At 42.5% G+C, this 14,339-nt stretch overlaps 1 protein-coding gene across 1 annotated transcript in view; it reads right to left on the bottom strand.

Moving 5' to 3' along the window:
• The window catches only part of VPS8 (VPS8 subunit of CORVET complex), a 246,405-nt gene extending 241,837 nt beyond the window's left edge, over window positions 1–4,568 (bottom strand). The window contains exon 1 of the mRNA XM_008705231.2: window positions 4,489–4,568. The gene's annotated coding sequence lies outside the window, so the exon portion shown is untranslated. The remainder of the gene's footprint in view (window positions 1–4,488) is intronic.
• Window positions 4,569–14,339: the final 9,771 nt, after the last annotated feature.

The following is a 14,339-nucleotide window of genomic DNA, read 5'->3' on the forward strand; positions in this document are numbered from 1 at the left end:
CAAAAACTAAGGATATACTGTACGGTGACTAACATGACATAATAAAAAATTATTATAAAAAAAAAGAAAAACAAGAAAAAAAATAAAGAGCACAGCCTGTGTATAAAAAAAAAAAAAAAGGAACAGTACCTTGGTGCTTTCCTTATATTGAGTCATTAGTTAACTCAACATGTGGCTATGTCTTTTGTCCCCAACTATACAACAGAAATGCAGCCATGCGGGGTGCCTGGGTGGCTCAGTTGGCTGGGCATCTGCCTTTGGCTTGGGTCATGGTCCCAGAATCCTGGGGAGATCAAGCCCTGAGTAGAGTTGGGCTTCCTGCTCAATGGGGAGTCTCCTTCTCCCTCTGCCCCTTACCATGCTCATGCTCTCTCACGCGCGCTTTCTCTCATTCTCTCAAATAAATAAATAGAATCTTAAAAAAAAAATAAATGCAGTCATGCTTCTTTGTATACTGCACAACACTGGGCTCATTGATTTGCATGCATATGTATACGTTCAATAAATATTTGCTGATTAACACAAGAATTGGAAGACAGGACTAACACCTGTGTTGCAAATTAAATGGATCAGTTTTATTACCTATAACTGTTAAGCTTCATAGGATATTATCTGACTCACAGCCTACAGGAGTCTATGCCATAGTAAGCCAAGTTATAATTAAGCTCTACCTTTATGTAATCAGGCTTGTCATACTGATCATATTCATCCCTCACATATCAGCTAAAACTTTGCTTCCTCAAAAAGCCCTGTTTTGTCCCACTCAACTGAAAGTTAATATGCACTTATAACATCGTTCTCCTTCTTCACTAAACTTGTCACATTGCAATCATTTTTTTCAGTGTCTGAACCACCACTGCCTTCCCTCAGGAAGGAAAGGAATACAGGTTCCAGGAGAGCAAAGACCAGATCTGCCTTGTTCACTGCTGCATTCCTAGTGCTAATCAACCCACCCTTCCCTCCCTTCATCCCCCCATAAGCAGCCAAGCAACACTGCATCACTGGCTTGGAGGGCTTCAAGTAACAGTTCTGATCATTCAAAATAAGACAGGGTTAGTCATTCTACCCCCCCCCCAAAAGCCTCCCACCTTGCAAGTTCCATTCTTTGCACCTAGATGAGATTTTTTTTTTTAAAGATTTTATTTATTTATTTGACAGAGAGAGACAGCCAGGGAGAGAGGGAACATAAGCAGGGGGAGTGGGAGAGGAAGAAGCAGGCTCCTAGTGGAGAAGCCTGTTGTGGGGCTCGATCCCAGATTGTTGGGATCACGCCCTGAGCTGAAGGCAGACACTTAACGACTGCGCCACCCAGGCGCCCCAGATGAGATTTTTTACAATCCTTAACACTGATTTTTTTTAATGATCATTTAGCTCATGTAGAACAAGACACAAACTCCGCAATTTTAGTTGTTTTGTGTTCTTTTACTTTAATTCAACCTACAAAGTCAAGATGAAAACAGTGGAAATGTATCATATGTCCATTCCATTTACAGGAATTCAACTTATCTTCAGCAAAGGTAAAGAGAGAAAAAAAACGATTCACACAGAAATGGGGACTCTGCACACTATTCTACTCAATACTACACACTTCAGGGTGAGCATGGGATAGGAGACTGTTAATCTGCTGTCCTTTTGGTCAGTCTCAGTTCTTGAATGCCTCATACATAATGATCCATTTCATCTGTGCTCAAAATAACAAACAGCATGCTGTTCTAACATGGAGCAAAAGCTGGCTGTGTCGCACATCCTGAGAGACAGGTCAGTCTCTACCATGACTCGTTCCCAGGGACTTTTCAGGGGTACTCAAGTTTCACCTTACTCATGGACTCAGAGACAGACCCTATGTTAGCTATAATGCTACTATGTACCTGGATGAGATACATACTTGGTGCCCAAGTTTCTTTCCAAGAATAGGCACATTCAGGCCCACAATACTCAGAGCTGCCACTATGAAAAAGCCCAAACCTCTGTTTCTCTTTCTCTTCTCTTAGTGAATATTTACATGAGAAGAGAAATTTAAAATTTAGGAAGTGCCTACAGAACAAACGTTAAAAAGTGGAGGAAAAGAGTACCTGAGACTGCCTGTTCCATGGTGCTAACTTACTATGTCACTAAGTTATTATTACAAGTTGTCAGACACAACCTTCAGCCACATTCTAAAAAAGAAAAAACTAATTCCCCATGACAATATACAAAATAATAGTAAGAACTATGTCTTGGAATATCTGTTATACATAAAACCTAATATTATTCATCAGTTTTTATATGTGTATAAGTAAAATAAATGAAAGAGAAAAAAAAAATCACTTCTTTCCAGCTTCCAGTAAATTCCTATAAGAATCACTCTTCAAAGATCCACACTCCCTGCCCCCCAAGGCACCCCGCTCAGAGGACTTCTCCTAAGAAGCACATGGGACTTGTGTCGGCTGACATATTCTCCTTTCTTCTTCACTAAATTGGTATGAGTGAATTCTTAGAAGTTAAATGCACAGAAGACAGGATTCCATTCATTTGTGGGCTGAGTAGATGGTGGCCTTCCAACTCATCTTAATTAGCTTCCAACTAACTGTCACCTCAACTTCACTTGGTTAGGGGTCAAGAAGGATGTGGAGTCACGAGATTTTTTTTTTTTTAAAGCAAAAGGAAACTTCTTGCTGAACAGCAGAGGAAAAACAAATCTGATTACAGTTAAAACACCCCTTCACCATCTTTCCTTTGTTAAACTGCTCCTCCTCCACTCCAACCAAGTAATATTAGTGGTGCTGCCAATCAAATACCCTATCTACCTAGCCAGACGAGTAGGCACATGACATTCTTGTATCCATTCGGCCAATCATTGTCCTTCCCTGGAATTTGTAACTACTGAAGGCAGGAGTTTTCTCTTTAATGTGGGAAGACGTTAACACAGGGGCTGATAGAATGAAGATAACTCAAACATTAATGACTAGAACAGTTTGATCTCACAAATATATACAGATTACACCTGAGGCTGTGGCTCAAGAGGCAGTCTAATCTCTATGACAACTATAAACAGATGGAAAATTAAATATACTTCCCTGAGTTCAAAACGTCCCCCTTTTCATTCATACACATAACTGACATTTGGTATCACAATGGCTGACATCTTTATGAAAGAGTGAGATATAGCTAAAGTGCCATGATGCCTCAATATCCTGAAGACAAAAAACATCCAACCACTGATGCTGGTCCGGATAAAAAAAAAATAAAGGATAATCAACACACTATTATCTGGAAAGGATTTTTTCACATTTAACTACGTCCCTTTGAAATATAAAGCCAATAGTTCAACCAGAATTTTCCCCCCACTTATCTTTACTCTGCTTTCTATGGAACAGGCCAGCTTAACCAGAGGATTCAGTATCTACTCTCCGCTTAAATTTAACCATGAGCAAACCCATGTCTTACACAAACATAGGCAGATCCTCCATCCCCATTTGTATTAGACTTCAAACACACACACCTGATATGTAATTACCTCCCAATCACAGATATCCAGAGTTGGTGCCACACACCTGACATGTAATTACCTCCCAATCACAGACATCTGGAGTTGGTGCCACAAGTCAATATCCATGATTGTTTTGCTTGTGTTTTCTTTTTTTCGGGGGGGGGGGGGGGGGGAAGAGTGTGGTAGAGAGTGGGTATACAGAGGATGCAAGCCTTCCGGTCCATTCTATAGGAGTCTGATATTAGGAGGTTGTGGAGGAGGCATGCCTAGTTGAAGAAGGCTCCCAGCTGATCCTGATAACCCATGGCCATGGAACCTCCCTGACTGACCCTACTTCATCCCACCCTACCCTCCCTTTGAAGCACACCCAAACACTTTAGGCAGCTCTGTTTCCCTCTTTTCGCAGGTACCACACCTGAAGAACTAACCAGGACACAGGAGTGGCCTCAAACTTTAGAGACCCATCTGTCCTCCTGCTCTCACTCTGGAGCACACCTTGCAGGCAGAGACAAACTGGAACCAGCCTCACAGGGTGTGCACCAATCCTAAGAGGTGGACACCTCATCTAGGCCTCGGCCTCACACTTGGGGAGCACACTCATCCCAATCTGTGAGGGACAGACGAGCCCACACCTGTGCGCTGGGCCCGAAAGGCGGGTTGCACACCTGTTCCGTCCTGGGAAGAAGGGTGATCACCCGCCTCCTAGTCTCACAATCAGGGAAAGCGGGTGCACCTGTCCTCGGCCCCACATTCGTTATGAGCAAGTGGAAACCTCCAGACCCAACTGCAGGCCAAACGCAGGACACGCCTCTCCGCCCCAGAGTCAACCCCACCCGGCCCTCGGGCCCCGGTCCAGTTAGTCAGCCTCGGGGTGCTCTGTCAGCCCCTCGGAGGCCGCACCGCCGCACGCGGGAAAGGGCCGAGGCTCAGGAACCCGGCGCGCGTCCTCCTCCCGCCCAGGGGACAGCTCCTCACTAATGTCCCCCACCCCGCTGGCCCGCTCCCGGGAGATTCATTACCTGCGCTTGCGGCCATTCCACCCAGGACCCCCAGCCCCCGTAACCCCGCCCCCTGCTGTAGCCTCACGCACGCGCAGTATATACCACCGATGGCCACGCTTCCGCTTTCCTCCCCGCACCCTGGTCCGCCCCTGTATACCACGCCCCCATTTAAAGGGCCAGAGATACAATGTCTCCGAGGATTTAGTGGGTGATTAACATGCGGAACAGGAGAATGGAAACGTGAGGGAAGCACAGACGAATGAACAGCAGTCTTTGAGATGGGAAGAGAAACTCTCCTCCAGCCCTATGTCAATGAATTCATCTGACCTTTAAGAAAATGAACCTATCTTCAGCCAGCCCAGAGTCCCAGATTTTGGAATTTGCAACCAGTAAATTTTTACTTAATCTTTTTAAAAACAAACATAGAATTGCCAGCTTCTTATTTTGCCAAGTAAGGACAATCAATACACACTAAAACCCAACTATTATTTTCTAATTTATCATCAACATTGATCCACAAAAAATACATCTTAACACCAAAAATATAGAAGAGACACACTCTCAAATAAAGGAGATTATCTCTTAAAGGGATAAAAATATATGTTTATTTCTCTTATCACTCCTGAAGAAAGATGAAAGCCTTCAGGTCAGACTGGATTTTAGAATCACCACTGCAAATAACACTAGGCATAGATCTTCTGCCTGCTGGGGCCTCAGTCAGGAAAATGGATCAGGAAGAACAGAAGATGCTCCTGGAAGGCGATGTAGAAAATACTTAGTTGGGCAGATACTTATTGCACGTCAGCTAGGCTCCCTCTACTTCTGGGCCTTGGAAGGACACAGAAGTGGGTGGAACACAGCCCGGCCCCCAGGCGCTCTTCGTCTAAAAACTCGGTATATAGACAGAGCTACAGTGCAAGGCCGGCTGTTCTGAGTGGTGTAAGAAAGGTATGAGACCATCACTTTCGGATCACAGATGAGGAAAAATGGCAGAACACTTCAGGGAGGAGGTGGTATCTTATTAGGGCCCCCGAAGAATTTCAGTAGACAGAGCACAGGGAGAATGCCAAGCTGAGGGAACAATGGGATCAAAGACAGTACAAATCGAGATTGGGGAGTAGCTGCTGTTTGATGTGGCTGTGGCATGAGCAGTGGCTTTCAAACTTTTTTGATCATTATAGTAAGAAATATATTTCAGCCATGACTATACACACACACACACACACATGCACACACATGCATACACTCACTATATATGTAGATAGTAATATAGGGAAACTTCACTAGGGGTGCCCGGGTGGTTCAGTTGGTTAAGCGTCTGACTCCTGATTTCTGCTCAGGTCGTGATCTCAGGGTAATGAGATGGAGCCCCACTTGAGCCCCACGTACTTGAGAGCCTGCTTAAGATTCTCTCTCTCCCTCTTCCACCCTCCCACCCCATTCTTGGTTGCTCTCTCTCTCTCTCTCTAAAAAAAAAGGGGGGGAACTTCACTAAATTTGACTCAGGAGGCTAAAAGGGGAGGTTGGAAGGGGGAGCCAACTACTACTCAATGTCAATTACAGGAAAAATTGTCAATTACATACAGACCCAAAAAAAAAAAGGCTATTCAACAGAAGAGAGTCATCAGTTATAGGACCCAAAAGGGAAAGATGTACATTGCATTTCCTATAAGAAATCGACTACCCCTGCAACTGAGCCAATGAAAAACCTGAACTCCTGCTTTTCACCAATGGACTTTCCTTCAGAATAATCCTCCCAACTTCCTCCTTCTTCTCCATCAAATAAGTTCCTTGGGTTTGTTGGACGTGCCTATAGTTTTACCATAGCTTCCTTGTCTGGAATTACAATTCTTGGTTATTTTTTTTTTTTTACCATTTTTATGCTGGTAAAATAACTTTTATTTTTCGGGTTAGCTATATATACATAGTTTTATATATATTATAATTTTTTATATATTTTATAATATTTATATACACACACATATGTATACACATATACCTATACACATACACACACAGCATGTGTAAGTGTTTGTGTGTAAATCCTAGTCAGTAATCGCCTGTAGTATATGCAATGTAACTTGGCATTTTATATCTTATTCTATTTTTTTATAATGCTGCTTGCTAAATCGATTTCATGACTCACTAATGCATAGCAACCCATAGTTTGAAAGCACGGTGTAGAATGTGTTAAAGGTACAATAGGATATGAGGCTGGAAAGACTGGGACCAGATCCAGGAGGACACTGAACGCCAAGCCGGGGGCATCTGCTCTTCTGGTTAGAGACTCTGGAGGTTCTTAAGCAGAGGAATGGCATGACTATAGCTGTGCTTTAGAAGTCTGAAGACCTGCCTTCAGTTCTCAGTATCACATTTTTAGAGGAAAACTATTAAACAGGAGCCTGGCTGGAACACAGTAAGCAGGCTGGTGAGATCAGAAACTGTGCCTAACATGGAACTGTTAAAAGTGTTAGGCAGAAAGGAAACCGGCAGAAATGGGGGGGGCTGGGTTATGATGATGGGAGGTAGAGGAAGGTTGCTCATTGACCTTTTTAAATTATCTGTACAGCAGTTATAGACGTACTCTGTGTAACTGTAGAAAGGAAATCTAGGAACCTTGCTGGATGTTGTAGGAAAGTGATTACAATTCACAATAAGAATTATTTTAGGACAGTCTAAGCTGACATGCTATCTTTTATAAGACTTTGCATTAATTAAAAAATGAAAATATTATATGCTTATTATGTGAAGCTTGGAAAATTCAGGAAATATAAAAAGTAAAATATAAATTACCCACATTTCAGGAAACAGCACTCATCATTTTGGCTTATTTTCATTGAGTCTTTTTCTTCACACATTTACATTTTTTGACATAATAGAATTATATAAACATTTAGTTCTGTATACTAGTTTTTTTGGTTTTGTTTTTTTGTTCAGTGTTATATCTTGAGGACTACCCACTGTTATTAAAATTTGTCACAAATATTATTTGTAATGGCTACATAATTGTTAATAATATAGTTTATTTCTCTATTTCTGGACATTTGGGCGTTACCTATTTTTTTCACTGCTAACAAGAACATTGACATCCTTATACAGAGATCTTTGCCCACATTTAAAAATTATTTCCTTAGGACAGAAACCTACAAGTGCAATTACTGACTCAAAGGCTTTGAAAACTCTTAAGCCTGTGAATACCTTCTGCCAAATTGCTTTCCAGAAAGGTCAGGCCAGTTTTCACTCTCACCAAAAGTGCTCAAGGGTGCCCATCACACATACCCATCAGCATTTATTTTATCTTTCTAAAAAAGCTTTCCCAATTTGATAGAGAAAACTGCCTCTCATTTTAATTTGTATTGGATTACTAGTAAGGCGGAATATCTGTATAAATTTATCAACCTTTTATAGTTATTCTGGGAATGCAATTTCACTGTCTATGTTTGGATATGTGATTAGCAAATAGAACTAAGTGAATTGTTGCAGACTTATGAGAAAAAAAACCAACAGAGAGGGACTTTAAAAATAAATGATGTGGTCACACCAAGTTATAGCCAGATTATATTGTGGTGTATTGTACAAACAAAGGTTAGTAGAATTGAGTCATCACGAGGTATGTGGTTAAATATGTGCTCTTGCAACTGGTAAAATATGTTGTGAGAGGCAATTTGGTTTTAACAACATATCATTCCTTACACTAAAGCAACATTATAAATTTTAGTTTCCTCATTTGATAGTTTTGTTTTGTTGGTTTTTTTAAGTAAGCCCAACATGCAGCTTGAACTCACAACCTGGAGTTCAAGATTCACACGCTCTGCCGACTGAGCCCGCCAGGTGCCCCTTGTCTGTATTTAATTCATAAATTTGTTTTGGTTCTATAGATACACGAAATCTGTAAATATAAGGGATCTTTTGGGGCGCCTGGGTGGCTCAGTCGGTTAAGCATCTGCCTTTGGCTCAGGTCATGATCTCAGGGTCCTGGGATCGAGTCGTATATCGGGCTCCCTGCTCAGGGGGGAGTCTTCTTCTCCCTCTCCCTCTGCTGCTCCCCCTGCTTGTACTCTCTCTGTCTCTCGTTCACTCTCTCTCAAATAAATAAATAAAATCTTAAAAAAGGGGGTCTTTTCCTTAGTTTCTTTTTTTTTTAAGATTTTATTTATTTACTTGACAGAGAGAGAGACAGCCAGCAAGAGAGGGAACACAAGCAGGGGGAGTGGGAGAGGAAGAAGCAGGCTCCCAGCAGAGGAGCCTGATGCGGGGCTCGATCCCAGGACCCTGGGATCACGCTCTGCACCAAAGGCAGACACTTAACGACTGAGCCACCCAGGCACCCCTCTTTTCCTTAGTTTCTTTTCCATATATATATGTGTATATATACATATATACATACATATGTATGCAGCATCATAAAAAATAAGCCGACTTTAGAGATCTGTGAGAATCTGTTTCCCTTATAAGGAAGCTGAGCATTATTTAAGCTTGAGAAACATTGATATATGAGCTTTCTTAAAGTTTCATTTGTAATTATCTAAACATAGGCAGTGGATTTTTTCTTTAAAAGGTAATAATTATAACACTGTATGTTCACTACGCTAGAATTAAAATAAAAAAGAAATCAGAAGAAAAACATAAAAAGGTAAAAATGGTGTCAGCTTCTATATTGGACTTTTTAAATTTAGAACATTGTTATAATTTTCTTGCCTTTGGAAAGAGTACCAAAAGTTATACTATGTTTAGGGTTCAGAGAGTATGTTTTGGCCTAAAATGTACCATTTGTCAAAGTTAACGTTGTACAGGTCAGTAAGACCTAGACAGAAGAATGTCTGGATTTATTAAACTTCTCTTTTTAAGTAAGACATAGCAGTTGAACAGATAGTAATTAAAATGGAACTCCTGTGAACTGGTCTTAGGAGAAATTTAACGGATGAGAAAAAAACCCTCACGCGATGTAGGAGCCTGAGAGCATGGGAGTCAGCGACGGCTGGCTGTTCTGATGGCCAGAAGCTAGAAGGGGAGCAGCACCCAAGGGCTGTTGCTGTTGGATGATGTCCCCACACACAGTCCTTCTCCTCCAGCTCTCCCCACAATAGGGAGGATGGAGAGCATGGTCCAGACATTGCTATTAACATCGCATCACGAGGAAGCCACGTCTGTCCTGAAGGAAGAAATGGCTGATACCTGGGAACAAGGGGCAGAGACTGGGATATGGGTAAGTGTGTCATTTTTTTCTTTGGTCACAATCACAAGATAAATTGGCCTCTTTTAATAAGGAACCTAATATACAAAGTTCTTAATGGAGTCAAAATATCCATCCATCCATCCAGCTGGATGTCATTCTCAGGTTCCCTCTACCTGGAATACTCCCCCCCACTCCCCCTGCCAAGGTAACCACGTGGCTCACTCCCTCGCTCTCTTTGGGGCTTTGCTCAAATGCCCCTGCATTAGTCAGGGCAATAAATACAAGGCAGATGGTGGAGGAGTATTCTCCATGCTGGTCTCAGGGACCCAGGTTCTCTCCATCGGGTGCCACTCTCAGCTGAACACATGGCCTCCAACTTCTCCAAGGCAGGGGGATGGAAAAGGCCCATTAGCTCTCAATGTGTTGGCCAAAAAGTGACATGTGCCCCTTCTGCTCATAGTTCATTGGCCAGCACCAGCCACCTGGCCCTGCTTTACTACAAGGGAGGCCAGGAAGTGTAGGGAGGCCCTCAGAATATCTGCAGAGCACATGCAGCCTCTCCCATGGTCATCTCCATAAGGTCTCCCCTCACAACCCCTCCCTTCCCCAGCATTCCCTTGCCGCCCTTTTAGGCTTCATTTTTCTCTGTAGTATTCACCGGAGTCCAACCTAGTATATATTTTATTCATCCTATCATTTTATTCATCTGAGGGGTGTCTCAGACATGGACCTGAGGTTGCTTCCTAAGGAATAAAGAACCCCCTTGGGGTGCCTGGGTGGCTCAGTTGGTTAAGTGGCTGCCTTTGGCTCAGGTCATGATCCTGGAGTCCCAGGATTGAGTCCCGCATCAGGCTCCTTGCTCAGTGGGGAGTCTGCTTCTCCCTCTGACCCTCTACTCTCTCATGCTCTCTCTCATTCTTTCTCTTAAATTTAAAAAAAAAAAGTTAAAAATAGAACCCCCTTACAGCATACACAAACACGTATTGAGTACCTACTATGTGCCAGATACTGTGCTTGGTGCCAGGAACACAGATATGAGAAGGAGTCCCTGATATCTAGCCAGAAAGAAACAATAAAAATGCAATACTTATTAAGACCCATAACAGAAATAAATTATGGGAGCTCAAAGGCCACATTCTTCTGACCTTTAGCAAGAATCAGATTTTAGATCCAAATACTACTAGAATAGCAATGACAAAAAAAGAAGCGGTGGGCGGGGGGAAGAGGTGGGGGGTTCAGGAGTCATAAATTGCTTCCTGAAGTCATAAAAGAAATAATACCTATATTTCCTGCCATTTTGTATTCTTGACAACAAGTTGTCACCCATTCATTCTAGTGCCTTCCCATATCCGTCTTCCCTTCAGGCTTGGAGTATATAGCAGCCCATGTGCATTCAGTTCAGAGGCACTTGGAGATCTCACTATTGAAAAGCATTTCTCCTCCTAATAATTTCACAATTCCAGAAATGCCATCATTTGAAATCTGCTTAGAGTATTTTGTCTTCCAGCCCCACCCATACTTTTGCAAAACCTAAGTACAGCGTTGCTCAGCCTTTAACTGAGGACAGGCATCACAGGAACCCTGCTGGAACTCAGGAGCAAAAAGTGGATGGAGAGGGAGGTCCAGGGCTGGGACCTGGGCTGTAAAGGGGACCCTAGGCAGGCACTGAAGAGGACTGGGCATTAGAGCAGGGAAAGAGCAAGGAAAGGAGTAGAGAAGATGCAAAAACAACAAAAGCATCAAAGGCAAATTTGACCTATGTCACCATTTTGCATGAGGACAGCCTCATTTACATAGAAGGACACACACTACCTCTTTAACACAAAAAAGGCAGAGTTGGGCTCAACTGAAAGAAAATTCAAAATGATGGCAAAGTTCCACTGCGTCAGGACCCAGATTCCTGTCTCACTGTTCTACTAGGGAAGGCCTCAATTCCCAAGTCTATCTCATGGTCCAAGATGTTTGCTCCAACCATTGCTTTCACCTTCCAACTGTCCGGGAAGAGAAAAGGAAGGGAGAGGGTATATAATTACCTATTGTGGTATAACTACTATAAAACTTACAGGCTTAAAACAGTAACATGTATGGGGTGCCTGGGTGGTTCAGTCAGTTAGGAGTCTGACTCTTGGTTTCTTGATTTCTACTAAGGTCATGATCTCAGGGTTGTGATATCGAACCCCATGGTGGGTTCCTTGCTCAGCACAGAGTCTGCTTGAGATTTTCCCTCTCCCCCTGCCCCTCCTGCGGCGCTCCCATGCTCTCTCTCAGATAAATACATAAATCTTTTAAAAAAAGAAAAAAACAGTAACAGGTATTATCTTACAGTTTTTGTAGATCAGGAATCTAGATGTGGCTTGGCTAGGTCCTTCACCTTAGGGTCTTCCACAGGTTGGCAATCAGGGTGGTGGCTCAGGCTGCAGACATCTCAAGGCTCAACTTGGGAAGGATCTACTTCCAAGCTCATATGCTTATTGGCAGGATTTGCTTCCTGCAGGCCATTGGACTGAAGGCCTCAGTCCCCACTGGCTGCTGGCAAGAGGTGCCCTCAGCTCCTTGTCACTTGGGTTTGTCTTTAATAAGGCAATTCACACCAGAGTAGCTTGTTTCATCCACGTAGGCAAGCAAGAAGAACCATCAAGAATGTGAGCAAGATGAGAGTCAGTCTTTTGTAAGCTGATCTTGAAAGCGACGTCCCGTGATTTTTTGCTACATTCTATTTGTTAGAAACTAGCTCCAGCCACACTCAAGGGGAGCGGATCACACAAGAGTACGACTGCCAGAAAGTGGGATCACTGGGAGCCATTTTAGAAGCTGCCAGCAAAGAAAATCATGCCCTCTCCGTTCAGACTCTTATCCGAACTTGCCTTTACCAGGCCTGTCCTCATCTAGCTGCAAGAGAGGCTGGGAAATGTAGTCTTTATTCTGGGGGACTATCAGCCCCACTAAAAATTAGAGATTCAGTTCTGAACAGGAATTACAGATTTCTGGAGAGTAAAAGGATTAGTTATTCGATGCACCAGCCCCAGGCACTGAGGAGGAGGATAAATATGGCCAGGTAGAATTATAGAATCAGAATTCAAATCCTACCTTTGCCACAGCCGATGCTGAGTGAATTATTTAACCACACTGAGTCTCATTTGTATGTTCCGACTAAATGAAATGACCTATGTGAAGCATTTTGCACTTAGTAGGCTCTCAATAATTATCTGCTGAATCTGTTTCAGAGGTAGCTTAATCTCCCAGAAACTTCTAAGCCAGGCTCTGACAACCAACCAGCTCATTGTGTGACTCCATTTTCATCATCTCACTTCTTCCAGTGCAAGTTCCCTGTTGGTAAAAGTCAGCACTGACACCTGTCTTACCTATCTTAACCAGTTGCTATAAAGATAATGTGTGTGAACATACTGATTTTTTTTTCTATTTGAAATGCCAGGCAAACTTAATGTGGCATTGGTGGCCACCAGGTGGCAGTGGGAAGCAGTGGGCTTGGGTTATGGCCCATGGCCACCAGATGGTGCTGGCATTCAGCAGATAACACCCAGGCTTTGCTGGGAGCCTATGCAAGAGCACCCCGAAGGGCTCTTGGAGTCGGCCAGTGTAACCCCCTCATCCTACAGAGGAGAGAATGAGACCAGAGGAGGGGGGGAGGGAGGTGTCTCACAGCAATGAGGGCTGGAGCCCAGGTTTCTTGCATCTCAGCCCAGGGTGGCTCATATCCCAACATAGTAAGTATACTCTCACATTCTCTCTAGACTTGCACTGGAGACCAAAGGTGTCCATTGTCTTCTTGTTCACGGATTTATCAAGTTTTAAAAGCCTGAAAAATGTCCACAAATATCGATCTCTGGCTGTGTAGCATAGTGGTTAAGAACACGATTTTAGAGGCAGACATTAATTTTTATCTGTATAGCAGTCTCCTCACTGCAAATTAGGATTATAATTTCAACCTGATAAGGTTGGTGTGAAATTAAGTTAAATGAGATAAAATATATGAAAAGAATAGTAACATTAATGAGTATGACTCCTCTAAGCAGTTTACATGTATTTAATTCATTTAATACATATTTAATATTTAATTTAAATGATTTAATCATTATGGAATCACTATTAATTATTTTATACATAATCCATAATATTTAATTCTCACCATAGCCTTATTAAGTCTATTTTACAGAAGAAGAAACTGAAGCATAGGAAGGTTATAACTTGCCCACCACACTTACAGCTATAGGTGAAGGAGTCCAGGTTTAAACCTGTCTTCAGAGCCCATGCCCTTACCCTTAGTGATCACTAGCTGTTTTGCAGAGAGCAGTCTCCAGCTTGAGGGACAAGGGTTTGGAAGAGAAAGATAACCGTGATGCATCTACACTTCAGAGTGGTGGGAATAGCGCACAGTTGGAAGAAAAATGTTAAGTACCCAAGTTCATAAAACAAAGGTAACTTACAAAATTAAAAAAGAATAAAAATAACTCAAACACAGCAGGTGGAATTTAGACTTTAGGTACAGAGAGAACATTCGAATTCTGATCCCGCCTCTTGCTAGACCTCAGGGAGGTTGTTTAACATCTCAGAGAGTCAGTTTCCTCCTCTAAAAATTGAAGCTAATAGTCTACCATGCAGAATTACTGTATTAGAAGCCAGTATGGTTAAAAGGCACATTTTAAAAATGTGCACAGTAGGGCTGACATTTGAT

This window comes from Ursus maritimus, unplaced genomic scaffold (assembly GCF_017311325.1).
Source record: "Ursus maritimus isolate PB19 unplaced genomic scaffold, ASM1731132v1 scaffold_4, whole genome shotgun sequence".
Lineage (NCBI taxonomy): Eukaryota > Metazoa > Chordata > Mammalia > Carnivora > Ursidae > Ursus > Ursus maritimus.